At 39.1% G+C, this 14,520-nt stretch overlaps 1 long non-coding RNA gene across 1 annotated transcript in view; it reads left to right on the top strand.

Annotated features, from left to right (window-relative positions):
- Nucleotides 1-14,520, top strand: part of LOC108962551 (uncharacterized) — a 319,214-nt gene that overhangs the window by 177,883 nt on the left and 126,811 nt on the right. The window contains exon 2 of the long non-coding RNA XR_001991221.3: nucleotides 3,394-3,506. This is a non-coding gene — a long non-coding RNA (uncharacterized LOC108962551). The remainder of the gene's footprint in view (nucleotides 1-3,393; nucleotides 3,507-14,520) is intronic.

Here is a 14,520-nt window from a genome sequence, read left to right as displayed (position 1 = left end):
ATTTACCTGCCTCACTGCTGATAGTCTAAAAATACCTCCATGTCCATACTATTATCCATTCTTCACGTCCAATTGCTCTGTTATGGTAATAGTCAGAAGCACACCATGTAGTAATTACTTACAGCTGACTTAAGAAAAGAATATTCAACTCCCCCACTGTTCCACTAGAAGGTCTTTATGCGCTATTAACTCATTCCTGTTTATTAATACTCTACTGGTAATTCTGGCTGCTGCTTTTTAGGTTTGTAATAGGAGGACTATTAAACAGCAATTATTGACCATATGGGTTAGTGGATATTTGTGGTGGTTGTTGGGTGGTTGGTTTTTTGTGGGTTTTTTATGTTTTTTAATGTTTTTAGGTTGTTTTTAAGGAGCCACATCACAATATAGTGGTGCAACTTTACATCTGCCTGGGATTAACAACTTTGGCAGTGTTCCCCACCTAGAAAATGCAAATTCTGTATTTCAGAAATATCTGAAGCTGTGAAAATACAGAGCAATTTAAAAAACATGAAAACACTGTGCCAGACAAAGTGAAAATATTTTTTTTCTTTTCTCCAGCAGTGGGGATAGGGTATGAATTATTTTCTTTGGGATTTTTTGGTCTTTCTGTTTCTCTTTCTTTGACTTTTTTTTCTTTTTTTCTTTTGCATTTTTTTAGTTCTTGTCCTAGAATTTTGTAATGGTCAAGTGTAGATTTCAAACTAATCAAACTTCTTCTAGAAAAGTGTGAATGATAGCACTTTTAAGAACTAGAAATTTGCCTTCCTCGGTAAGCTTGCCTAGTGGGAAGATTGAGGAGAGACAAAATTACAGCAATTATCTTTCAAATAGCTGGGCTGAAAAAATGGTGTCTTCCCCCCTTTCCCTCTCCTGCCTTTTTTTTTCCCTTTTTTTTTTTTTTAAGTCATTTTAAAATCCAACTGCAGTTCCTGCCTTTGCCAGCAGCAATAGCTGTCAGTCACTGCACTGATGATTCCTTTTCCCACTGCTCTGCTCTGGGAAGGCCAAACCAGCCACAGTTTTGGCATCCACTCTCATTGTGGTGAGAAAATAAGAGACTTCAGCAGGGAAAAAATATGTAGCAGCAGTGAGAAAAGGTAAACATGAGTGTGGGATGTGGTGTAGGAGAAAAGGGATTTGGGAGGTGAGTTGATTTTAATGCAAAAGTACTGGGCTGTGAACAAATGTTTTGCAAAATATATTCTCATTTCTCAGCTCTCTTTGGGGTTGTCCCTAACACCACTGAAGAAGAGTCAAACTTGGAAAACCAATTACTTGTATTTGCCACTGACATGGCTTTTTTCTAGAATGTTCTTAATCCCTTAATACTCTTCTTACACTTTCTTAGTGCTCCTACTTGTGTGTGTTTGACTTGGATTATGAGTCTCAGCTGTGTCAGTGTGGCCCTCTGAGCTGCTGACCAGTAACAGCTCCATTTAGACATAATTGTGGGCTCAGTTGCTTCTGGGGATGGTTGCGTAGTTGAAAAATCTCTGCAATACTAAACTAAGTCAAATATAATATTAAAGTCAAAATCAAGTAAAAATAATTAATTTGGAATTTGAAATCTACTGCTTTATCACTGACTAAACACTATTTTTGTCTTCTTTTATTTCTTTTATTTCCTCTTGTCTTTAACATTGAAATTCTTTCTTGGACTAACGAAACAAGTTTATGTGTGATGTGCCACACACATTTATTGCTTGGAAGGTGTATATTTTTTGGAAAAGCTGGTGCACTCCTGTGCTTTTAGGCCCTGAAAGGTTTAGTGAAGCTTTTTTCCCAGGTGGTGAAGCTGAGAGAGGAAAAACTGAAGGGATGTGTTCAGTAGAGAAGGATGGCACTAGTGGAAGGTGGGAAGTCCTTGCTCACAGGCTTTTGCCCCTGCCTTGCCTGGAGTAGCTGCAAAGTGCTGGCAGGGAATCTGCTGAGGGACATTAGACAAGGGGGCTGAAGGTATAAAAAGGTGACATTGATTTTATTGCTCAGAAATATGGGCCAGTTAATTTTCTTTATGTGCCTGGCATCTTGGCCATGCTGCAGGAATTTTTTTTTTTTGCCTGATGTAGTTTGTTATTTAAAATTGCTGTTTAGGTGGAGGTGTCATTTCAAGTTTGGAATAAAGGATAACTGGGAATTCTGAGTGAGGTGGCCGTTGGTGTCCAGCAGGACTTCAGTGGCTTGACTCTCTCATCTCCAAGTCAAACCTGCCCTGAAATAATTATATATTAATAAGAGAATGTTCCAAAATTTTATTCTTACACTGTAAAATTGCAGGTGAAAACTGGCTTTGTTGCTGGCTGTACTTTAGGCTGGGAAATGAGTAGAGCATGATATTTGTTGAGAAACTGGAGTGGAGGAGCAACCCCTGACCATGCTCAAAGAAAAATGTTGTGCAAGTGATTCAGCTCTTCCCTCTCTTGCAGGGGAGAGATTAGAGGTGCACCACTTTGTCAGTTCATCTCCTTAACTCATCATATATTATTTATTACAAGGATTTGGTTTCCTAAGCCTGCCGTCTCCTTTTCTCTTAAGATACCACTGACTATTTGATCTTGAGGGCTTATTTTTTATGATGATGGTGATTATGATTATTATTATGTACAGGTATGTGGGGAGGGAAGGATTTTTGAGCAACAGCAAAACCCAAGCTTTTAAACATATGGGCTGTCAGTGTTTTTGTCTTGTTTTGGCATTTTTTGCACCTCATGCTAATGGTGTGATTGTGGTTGGTTTAAATACATCTGAGGTCCCCTGGAGCCTTGATTGCCAGGGTTTTCTGACTCTGCTATAATTCTGTGCATGGGGGTTCTTAACTAAACTGGCTTAGACACCTTGAATTCTTTTGCAGGACTTGAAAGATTAAAAAAAAAAAAATCTTTATCAGCCACATTTAATTTAAAAAAAATTTTTATGGCCAGGGTTTCTTGTTTGGTTGGTTTTTATTTTTATGCCAACCCCCCCAACTTAAAGTCTAATGAAAATGTTAACATTTAACCTCATTCAAGACGGCCTAAGTATTTTCACAGAGAGCAGGTGCATTCTTGGCATAGCTGATGTTATAGGGTGGATTCTTCTATTTGTCAAATGTTCAGAAGAAGCCTTTCATTTAAAAAGAAGGGAAATCTTGTAGAAAAAATTACTTATATGGGCTAAAATAAAATTAAAAAATAAACTAGGCAGGAACAAACTTGCTCATGTGGTTGGCAAACTGAGAGCAATACTGTCATGGTTTTGTTGATTTGCTAAAGGGATGATCTGAAAATGTTTGATTAAAGAACCAGACTGTCTCCCCACCTGAGTCAGACTTGAAAAGTTATAAAGAATATCGAATGAAGCTGTAACAATGTCACACATCCCTGTTTTTTTCTCTCCTGCCCCTCTCTCCAGGCAGCTGATGAGAGCAGAGGAAAGAGCAGATCATGGCACCAAATCCTGCCCCAGAGCTGAGCAGGGCTGAAGGAGTGGCCCCGTGTGGAGAAGCAGATGGAGCTCTGCAAACTGTAAGTGCCTGCTCCAGTACATTCCTTCACAAGCAAACCCCCATGTCTGTGGTAACTGCATTTCTGGGCAAATTCCTTCCTAAAGGTTGTTTTGAGATCAGAGAGAAATACATGCTTTGTAACTGCCTTTGGTCATTTGGGATCTCCCCTTCCTCCCCTGGCTGCCATGGCACCCTTTTGTCCTTCCCCACGCTGACTGAAACGTTTTGGGTTCATTCTTTATACGTTGGGATAAATCTTTTGTAATGGATTTTTGGGTTTCGCAGCTTAACGATATCAAATCCTTCCTAAGATTTATTGTCAGTCTCACTTGACCTGGGGATCAGAACTCAGAATGGTTGATGGAATTTGTTGCAGAATCAGGGAATGTTGTGAAAGTTGCTATTTTTGGTTTCTGTTTTGCTGTATCTGGAGACCACAGATTTAAAAAAAATGAAATTATAAATAATGTTTTCTTGGGTGTTCAAAACATGATGAGTGTGCGTGTTTCATGAACTTTGGCTTCTGGACAAGCTGATTTGTACTATTCCTGATAAAGAGATGCAAGACATCCAAGGTTTTTAGCTTTTAGAATTTTAGAATTCCATAAAAAAACCACCCCTTCACCACCTCCCAGTGAAGGTTATAGACTGCCAGAGTGAGAATTTCAGCTCCTGGTAATCAGTTTGCTTTTCACAGACCTCGCTGAAGGGTTCACAGCCCCTTTCCAGCCTTGCTGGAGATGCTTCTCTGTATAAGCAAAGGAGGAAAATGTGTTGGAGCTGGTGTGGACAAAATATTTATAGGACTGGTGTTGGGCCAGGTCTTTGTAGAACACAGAGTGGGTTTGTTGCCTTCCTTCTGCAAAGGTTTGAGGCTGTCTCACCACTCCAGCTCAGTGGAAGAGGCGGCCCCATGGCTGTGGGAGGAGGAGCAGTCTCATAAATGGCATTTCATCCAGAGGGGGCCCAAAAGAAATTAAGTTTAGCAAAGAAAACAAGTTTCATCAGTTAAGGCAATAAAGCACAGTTCTGGAGCAAGTCAATAATGCTCAATTGACAGCCAGTCAATATTTGTACTGGATTAACTTTTCTGGGAATGTGGAGATTTTGGGGGGTTTTATGTAAACACTGTAAATAGGCTGGGACACTAAAGTAGGGTTACAAATACCGCGTGTCACGTTAGATTAGGATCACTTCCTGGGAGCAGGGTTTCTCCTACCACGAAAGAGACATTTATATCTTGTGAAATGAACACAGATACAAATTTTTTTGTTTGTCAAATATATTCCAAAATGCAGCTGGGCAGATCTCATGGCAATGCTGCTCAGAACATTTCAGAGGGGAGCCTTTGTCTGAGGTCAGGCTCGCTCACCTTCTGTCTGTGCTCTACCCAAGCTGTGCCAGGTTGAGATGCAATTTAGGTGGCATTGAGGCTCCAACTCAATTAACAGGAATGCTGTATAAATTCATTTTAATTTTGAGCTTCATATAATGTGAAGAGCTATTAAGAAATATTCAGTATTTGTTATTCTGCTCCTTGCTGAAGAACCGGGCTGAGACGTGGCCAAAATGTTCTGGTTCTGACATCTGTAACACAAGGTTTAGTCTCTACAAGTCTTCTTTATAATGCTTTGCAGTGGCATTCCTGGCACCCACTTCTAACCAATGAAAAATCCATTTACCTTTTCCAAAGCTGGAAGCAAAGTGGAGAAACATTTTGAGAAGAAATTAGTAATTTACAGTGCTTTTTTTTCAAATGTTGCTCTCACATTTCCTGACTTGTCTTCTTATTAGAAGGGTCTCAAATCACTGCAAGACTCCCGGTTCTCTAGAAATAATTGAGGGTGATTTGGCCTGTTCTGCATGTCCCCAGGCATGGAAATGAGGGCAGGCAGAAGCTGGCACTGCCCAGATGGGCAAAACAGCCCAAGGAGATCTGCTGTTATGTGTATGAAACACGTGCATGGTTCTAGTGAAGTCCATGCAGGTAACACATCACTAGGAATCCCTCTTGCTGGAAAGTAGATTACTGCATTTTATTGTTCTTTCTTTTATTTCTCCTGCCTTTTTTTTTCCTTAGAAAATGTAATTAGGCCATAAACAGAGGTCTGACAACTAATTTTATCTGCAGCAAAATTAATATCATAAGCAACAGATAATTTCAGCTGAGCAAAATTAAAAAAGATATATATTAATGACATTTTAAAACCAGAAAATCTAATTTTTTTCCTTCTGAACTTTTCATACCTGGCTCTTTTGATATGTGTGGAGATGCTCACTCGTTTAGTGAACAAATGTTTTACCTCTGTACTGTTCCTGCCTCACCACCAGGCCTTGCTGGTGTCGGCCTGTGGTACGAAGGTGCTTTTAATTTCCTCTCTCTTGTTCTCTGGTTCCCTTCAAAGCAGAAATGATCTGAGGCAAAAGACATTGCTTTTCTTACCTCTAAATTTTCATTGACATTAATAGGAGGCAGGCGGCCCAGTCCCCACGTACAGCTTTGAAAATTTAAGGTTTAACTTTTTTTTTTTTACCCTGGGTAGATTCTTACACTGCTGGAATTGTGAATCCTCAGAAAAGATATTAAATATGCAACCACACCATGTCAGCAGTGCCTTGAGAGTATATCTACAAAATTATCGCCTACCTTCCAAATCTATACCCCTAAAATATTGATTGGTTAAAAGGTAGTGGATAAAGATTAACACAGCACAGCAGCAGATTACCCTAATCAAATAAAAAGACTATTAACAGAGCTGCTCACAGTTCTGAAGATGTTGGTTTGAAATACAGATGTCTTAACCAAAGTGCTATGTCTCATTTTCTGAATGCATTTTTGAATGCATTTAAATAAATTACCAAATAGAAAGAAAGCAGAGAAAAACTCCGAATGCTCCAGACAGTAAATTTCCATTTATAATAAAATTATTTCATGCCTTTCAGTAAGTAGTTGGAAGTTCTAAAGGTCTATTCCATTGAAGTATGAAGCCAAGTAGTGGATTCCCAGCCTAGAAGGCTCCATAGGCACATGAGTGATTTTAAACCTGTTAGGTTAATTTGGAGCTCTAGGATCCTTTGGAAAACTGTCCCTGCTTCAGACCAGCACGAGTTCAGGTCGCTTGGAATTTGTCACAAACATTTTATTTAGCTTATTAGTGTTCCATAGGGGTAAGCTACCGGGAATACCACTTGGAAAAGAGCAGCATTTGTCACTAATGCTTTTAGTGTACACTGGGAATTTTTATCCAGCCAAAGGCTGAGCTGTGTTTTATCCCCTTGGAAGAATTTCCCATTGAGTGACGGCTGAGCAGGGATTGAGCTAATAACCCATGCCCTGGGTTATTGGAGGCACAGAGACAGAAAGAGAAAATAGGGTGGGTAATGTATTAATTTTCATCAGTTATGGACAATACTATTAAATTACTGACTCTTGTTGAAATAATGTGTCACCGATTAATAATGTCATTTCAGCTCCCCAAACTTTCCTACCTAAAAATTTTAATTCAGAAAGAAAAGATGTGAAAATGTGTGAGAGTGGTTTTGGCGTTCTCACTCGTAGGTATGGAGGCCTTTTGTTTTTGTTTGAAATCACACCTAATTTTAAGTCACAGTGTAAATGAGGTTTTAAAAGTTTTTAACAGTGATGTGGATAAATTTGGAATTAAAATTGAGATCTGAAATGTTGTGTTGCTCCACTTTTAAAAATAAGTTCCCTCCTCATTTGCAATTAAAATGCCTAGAATCTGCATAAAATGTGTGAAATTAGAGATAATTGAAATACAGTAGCTATAAATATGTCTACTCCATTTGAAAAATAAATAAAATGTCCACTAAAAGTGTGCGAAAGCCGTACCCCCTTCTCTTGTTTCTCACATTTGGATCTCTGGCGTTTTTCACACTTTTATAGCTAATTTTTATTGCAAAACAATATGTTACATTTGTAGCCGTTGTGGGAATGCAGAATAGCCCCTGGCAGCTCTGTAAAAAATGGAATGTTGGGAACACATTTAGAAGAATATAGCTTTCAATTTCATCCCCAGCATTGGTCTTGTGGAATCATATTAAGTGTGATCTAACAAAAACAAAAGGGGGGAAAAAAAAAGAAAAACAAACATTTAGAAAAATAATTGAAATCAGCTATTATTTAAAGTATGTTCATTTCCCCTGTTTGAATGTTTTCATAGTGTAAGTTGTTGTGATGTAGTGGTTTGCCAGGAGTGAAACTCCAAATCCAGGTTGCTGCCGTTCCCTGGGATGTCCTGTGACACTCCATCCCCAGCTCTGGGGATGAACAGCCATGGCCCAGTGCCACAGTGGGTCAGGGGGACCTGGGCAGGGAGCCTGGAGGAGCTCCCATCATATCCCATTCTCCATTATCAATTATTGCTTATTAGCCTGGGCTCTGGGGAGTGTCTGCCACTAGAGTGGAGCAGCATCTCACATGCAAATTGAGAAGAGCTTCTCTAACTTCAGCCTTGAAACTCAGAAAAATATTATTCCTATAACATCCTGTGCACCCTTAGTGAAATTGCACTGTGCTGTCCTGTCATTTCCAATGCTGTGCCATGTTTCAGTTTCTGGGGAACACCAATCATTCCCAAAGAGCTGCTTTGGTGGGGAAATGAGCAGCTTTTCAACTGCTCTGCATCCAGCACAAGCACACACAGCAATTTGCTGTAATTCACACAGAACTGAATTGAAAGGCCTGGGTGAAGGTTACTGCCCTGGCTCCTCAGTGCTCCCTGTCCTGGGGTATTATTTCTGGAAGCCCTGCTTTCTTGAGGTGTGCCTTGCACAGGGATTTATGCCAAAACAAAAGCGTTTCCGGGCATGTATTATCCTGGGATAACAGGAATTCAGCAGGTTTTGATGTTGGTGGCTCCTTCAGTAGCTCTCCTCTTCCCTGCCACAGTGACTATCACAAGGGACTTTGTTGCACTCTGGCTTGGGAATGTAATATTTTTTTCCCCTACTTTCCTCTTCTCCCCCCCAGTGAATTTATTAATAAATCACAATACTGTATTTTTGACAGAGGTGTGGATGTGTACTGGACTCAGGTGCCTCAGTTCAAATCTTCTACAGTTCCTGATTTGGGGATAAGAATTATGAGGAGGAGGCAGATTTCCAGGATGTGTTTGAGGAGTGCTGAAATGTTAATGCATTAAGACTGAAACGGTGGGATTTAAATCACTACATTGAGCTGCACATAGTACAGAGGGATTGATCCCAGAAAAGTACCAGAGAGGTTGTGTCTCATACAGGCCTAACCACTATGGAGTCATTCTTCAGAGACAGACCAAGCGACAGAAGAACCACAGCCTTACCTGCAAGGTGCCTTTTCATAGGTGCTTTTTTCTCTCCTTTTAAGTTGTCCTCAAGGAAAAATAAGAGCAAAAAGTCCCTGTGCTTCTCACTGCACATCTACAGCACTTCATAAATAATAGTGGCTGTTTTAAAAGCAGGGGACAGGCAGAGGGTTACAATGGATGAAAGCTAGTTAGTGAGTTAGCCAGATAAATGCTTAAAAGAACAGCAGCAAAGATAATCCTGCATTTATTTCTGAGGGATTCACCAGATGACCCTTTTCTGTCTTGCCTGATCTGTGTTTCTTGAGTCAAAGGGCTGAGCAGAAACCTGAAAAACAAACCTGCAAACTTGGGGTATTGCTGTGATTTGCGATCGTGCCTCCTTCGGCTCCTCGGTTCCGTTTTGGAGTATCTCAGTTAAACCCCGTGTCCAGCACGGGCTGGCTTTGGAGGGAGCTGTGGCAGAGACTCCCTAGCAGAGACAGGCACTGGTTCTCACTAAACTTACTGAGTGACATGTGCAAAATTGATCATTTCAAGAGCCTTTTGTATAACACAAAACTTCAAGCAGAGAACCCAAGGCATTTCCTTTCATCAACCTGGTTCTAATTTGATCAAAGCACGAAAAAATTCAACCCGCCTTATTTCCTGTCCAGTTCTTTTACACTTTACAGCACATTATATATCAGTCTCATATCCCTGAATTTTAAGAAGCAACCGGTTATATAATTGGATCAACAGTTGCCAATCACTCCAGCACAGCACTGCATTATTACTAAGCTGGCTATAATTTTGAAGCTCTTTTTTTATTATGCGTATGACTATATTATCACTGTATACATATTAGGACAGCTGAATGAGCCCCTCAAGGAAAATAAGGGTTCAAATAACTTTGAGAGGGGGGAGAGATGAACAGAATTGAGGATTCACCCCTGTTACAACCGTGGTGCCTCATGGCACAGTTCCAGGAGAAAGGAAAAGAACAGTAGCCGTGTGCTGTCTGTGAATCCTGCCCACAAATCAGAAAATTGCAATGCTGCTGAAGTGGGCCATCTTGCATGCTTAGGCAAATCAAAAATCAAATGTGTTTTCTGCTCTCAAATGTGATGGATCGCAGAGGAATTTTGCAATATGTGAGTGTTTAAATCCAGTTCTTTTGCTCACAAAGCTCCCTCCTCCCCACAGACACCTGCACACAAGTTCAGAATAAAGCCACTCTGGCTTTGCACTGCTCCTTCCTGAAGAGCTGGGGAGTTGTCATTTGCATGTGACAAAAGCAGGTGCTGCTTCATGTCAGTAATTTGCACAATTATGTAAGAGAGGTAAAAACGTCAGGTAAATAGTAGTATTTCCCCCTGAAGCCCAGGAAGTCAGAGTTCTTTGGAATACCTTGAACCCTGTCTCAGTAGCATCTCCTTAAAGAAAAGTGAGTGACAGCCTGTTAGAAAACTATGTTTTATACCATTTATTTACAGATAAGGATTGTTAGTCGAATAAGCATTTAATTCCCAATAGCCTGAATGTTTCAATACCTTGTAGCAAACAAATACATAGAATGTACACAATGGCAAACAAATTACAGAAATATTCCATAGAATTGACATATGAACTCATAACCTCTAAGGTAAAGGTGAATAACTATTGATGGAATTTTTTTATTGTAAGGACCTCCCTCCTTTTTTGTTGTTCTGTGCAATTCATTTGTATGCATTAGCTTGAAAGAATTAAACCTGTAAATCATAGCTTAGACAATAATAATAATATAAAGGAAACATTATGATTCTTTCTGGCTTTGCCACTCCAAACTCAGGCGTTTACCTGTTTCTGTTTTAGCTTTTTCTCTCTCTGAGCATACACACAGAGTCATGAATATTTGTGGATATTTTTAGGTATAAATATGTTTTGTAGGAGCATATACATGTGTTTCCAGTATAGACATTTTTAAAAGGGCATTAATTTCATACATTTTACATATCTGTAGGCACAGGCAGAGAAAAGCATACATGCATAAAAATGTAATGTCTCTCCTCAGCAGTCAAATTCTGTGCCCTACAGGACTTCACCAGGAAAAACTCACAAGCAAAATGCAGCTTTAAGCATCTTGCTGTAGTTAAAATTGCCCAGTGTTTTTTGGACAAAGTGATGAAATCTAGGTGAAAGTGAGCCTGAATTTGGAAGTCAAGGGGGTTTCAGTAGGAGGTCTGGGTGGTTGTTTATTTGTTTTTTGGTGGCATTTTTGTGGGGGTTTTTTATTTGTTTTGGTTTTGGTTGTTTTTTGTTTGGGGTGTTTTTTTTGTGGTGACCAGTGCTCCCTTCACATCTTACTTATTTGGTGCCTGGCTCTTTGCACCCCTGCACCTTGTCCACAGGCTGATAAAATGAAATAAGTGTCTTATCACTTTTGCAGTCTGCTTTACCAGTGCTGTATTTTTTTCTTTAGCCATTCCTGCTGTGTTTTTAAGTAATGCAATAAAACCACTTAAGCACCTTCCTGTATAAAGCTGGTTGTTGCATGAGGATTGTGGTCATTTTCAGCTGCTGCAGTGTCCTTTAAAACCCCCAGCCCAGAGACAAAGCCAGCCCCGTGCAGTTGCTGTGTGTGTGCAAGTGTATGCATGCAAACAGAACTCAATCTGTTACAAACACAGAAATTGGATCAGCCGAGAAACAAGCCCTGTGCCCTCATCCTCCCCCTCTGCCCATCCCTAGGATAATAGGAGAATTGAAATTCCTATTTCCAGACTCACTACAGATTAATATGGTTCAGCATAGATACTTATTTCTCTGATAGTTTCCCATGCATCTTCCCAGTGAAGTTGATAGAAATTACTCCAGCAGAATGCGTAAAGCAGATGTTATCCCATTAATTAGCTCTGGACCTGAGCAGGCTCAAGACTTTTCCATTTTCAGGCCGATAGGAATTGGTCCCAGTGAGCGTGCTCCATATCCACATTTAGTATCATCTCATAAACAGCACTGAAAACACAGCAGGCCCTTGATGAAGATACATTAGCTTATTTCTAATTTAAAGTTATGTTGCTTAACCTTAATGTAATTGGTCACTGGTGACCGACTGTTTGTATAGCGAGTTGATGACCAAAGAGCTGTAATAAATTATAAAACTTACTGCTTAAATAGAGGGAATGACTGTTCTGTTAAAAGCCTCGCTTGTAATAATGGTAAAATAATTACACCTCAAAGGAAGAGCCTTGGATCTGATAAAGCTACCAAAGTCTTTCAGATGAAGGTGTTTTCATTCTGCTTTAAAGGACATGTAGAAAATATAATTTTTTTTTTCCTCTCCTTGCAGTGTCTTACATTGGCTGAATAGTTACCTTTCAAAGCTCAACGTAATATTGATTTAAAATAAATTGGTAAATCAAGATACTTTCTTTTTGAGGGGTTGTGGGGATTAAAGTAATTAACCAATTTCAGTGGTTAACAAGAAACAAAAGAAATTTGCACAAATAATTATATTCTGTACATCAATTCAAAGTCACCGCTAGACATGTGTTAGAGAAGCGTTGATTAGCTGGTAGAATAACCAGGATAATAATCAACTATGGAAGTAAGTAATTGACACAACTTTAATGTTTAATAATGAATAGCATGCCCGGGGCAAAATTAAGGGAAATCTACTTTCTGAGACCCAGTTCAGACCTAAAACTTCTCAGGCCAAATATACCAATTTACTGGAGATTCCTGAACTGCTTCTGCAGTGCTGTAGCACAAGTAACAGGTGTGGTTAAATGGCACAAGTGGCTCTGTTAAATCTGGTGGTTCCTATGTGCTGCAATTTAATTTCCAGCCTTTTCCCTGCTGAAGACTTAGAGGTTGGGTTTAAAACTGCAGGAATGTAAGGAACACTTACTCTTCCACGGCTGTTCTTTGTTTCTCCAAGCAGCGTTCTATTAACAAGCAGTTCATTAAATCAATAAGAGTCAGGAATAAGTGTATGATTTGCTTGTCTCTGAAGTGATAATTTCTCTCTCTAAATATTTGCGTTGAAAATTTGGGCTCCCTCCAAATGCCCTAACTTCACAATAGAGAAATCGAGTTTGTTTTTTTTTTTTTTAATCCTCGTATTTCATTTCTTACAAGGACCTTCCAATAATTTAAACTATTTACAGTGCCTCAAGATCATTATTTTCCTGTGACTCCTCAGAGAAATATTGGAGCCACTCTATTTATTGCTGACATTAGATTTACCTTTGAAGACTGGTTTACAAAATGGAGACATTAGGATGGGAAATTCATTATTTTTTGTACATTGCTCGGAATGGTAAGTTTCTGTGTGTGCTGTATCAGAGTAAACGCTGCTGTAGCTGCTCAGTTTGTTATGGAAACTTGAAAAGCAGATGCATTAAGGTGTTTTGTTTTTAAAAACACACAGTTCTTTAGAAGGAAAAATATAAATACTGTTTGGGAGCTTGTCACGAATGTATATTTAAAAATAACACCCCCCCAAAGCAATGAATAAAAATGCTTTTTGGCGTTGTAAATGGAGGCAGAGAATTGCTCAACCAATAGAAAAGCAGGTGGGGTAACACATCCTGATTCTTCTAATTGAGGCTGTAAAGAAAGATGAGAGATATGTGCACTGTTTGTGTCACAGTAGTTGTGATCTGTGAAAATAACTTCAGAGCAGCCTTTCCTGATATTAAAATGTCTCTGTTGCTGTTCAACTAAAAATCAATACAGCTCACAATTTTAATAAGGAACATGAATCTGGAAATGTGTTTAGTATCAGGTTATATAAACACACCCTAATGAGATACTATAAAATCCATCACATTAAAGGCTGGTTCCTACAAGGTATATTAGCTTAAAATGTTCAATATATTAGGTCAGTGTACAACACTACACATAACAAAGCAGGTCTGTCAAGGCAAGATGCATGTTTTGCCCCTTAAAACTGTTATGTTTTGCACATTTTATAAGGTTCTTTGAATACATGAATAAGATAAGTTATTCCCATCTCTTTCTTAAGCAATCTCAGAAATGGCTGTGACCTGAAATTGGAAATCTTGTAAACACCCATCCGAAGAAAATGTGTGCAGTTCTGTCTTAAAGAGATGGTACATGTTTAATTATCCCAACTTCTTGGAGGAGAATACTATTAACATACACATTAGCATCGTCCCATTGGTTCCTCCTGCTGCTCCACCTTAGGGGCAGCAATAGGAGCTAATCTTATTGCTCCCATGCGCATAATAATGAAATTTTGTCTTGTCTCTGAGGCGGTGTTCTTTGGTCTAAAGTACAGCAGGAAACATTCCCTTTTCTCTTTTTTTTTTTTTTTTTAAAGAAAATTTCCTGACCAACTCGTTTAAAAAAGATTTGAAAAATTAAAATTCTTCCTGTGTGAATGCCGGAGCCTGCAGAACGCGTTGCTTTGACTTGCGAATCAAAATTAAGCAATTGTGCAAATAAATTGCTCTGTATTCACATATGGAATACAGTGTACTGGGGCTGTGGGTGTATTCAGCTCTTTGAAAAACTGGAAGCCGTGGATTTTATGTTATTTTATCCTGCAGTGTCCATATAGGCTATTCTCAAAGAATAACATAAGAACAAACAAAAAGAGATGGGTTTAATATAAAATACCTTTGCCTTTTCCTAGCAGTGTTCTACAGACTATAATGGGGAGAGGAATAAAAAAGCACAGGCAAAAAAATACATGTGAATTCAAGGCTACTGAATTAAGGGAGGTTGTACCAACATTTC

The sequence above is a fragment of the Serinus canaria genome, chromosome 3 (genome assembly GCF_022539315.1).
Source record: "Serinus canaria isolate serCan28SL12 chromosome 3, serCan2020, whole genome shotgun sequence".
Taxonomy (NCBI): Eukaryota; Metazoa; Chordata; class Aves; order Passeriformes; family Fringillidae; genus Serinus; species Serinus canaria.
Note: the sequence above shows the minus strand (reverse complement) of the source record. Positions and strands in the feature narration are given on the sequence as shown.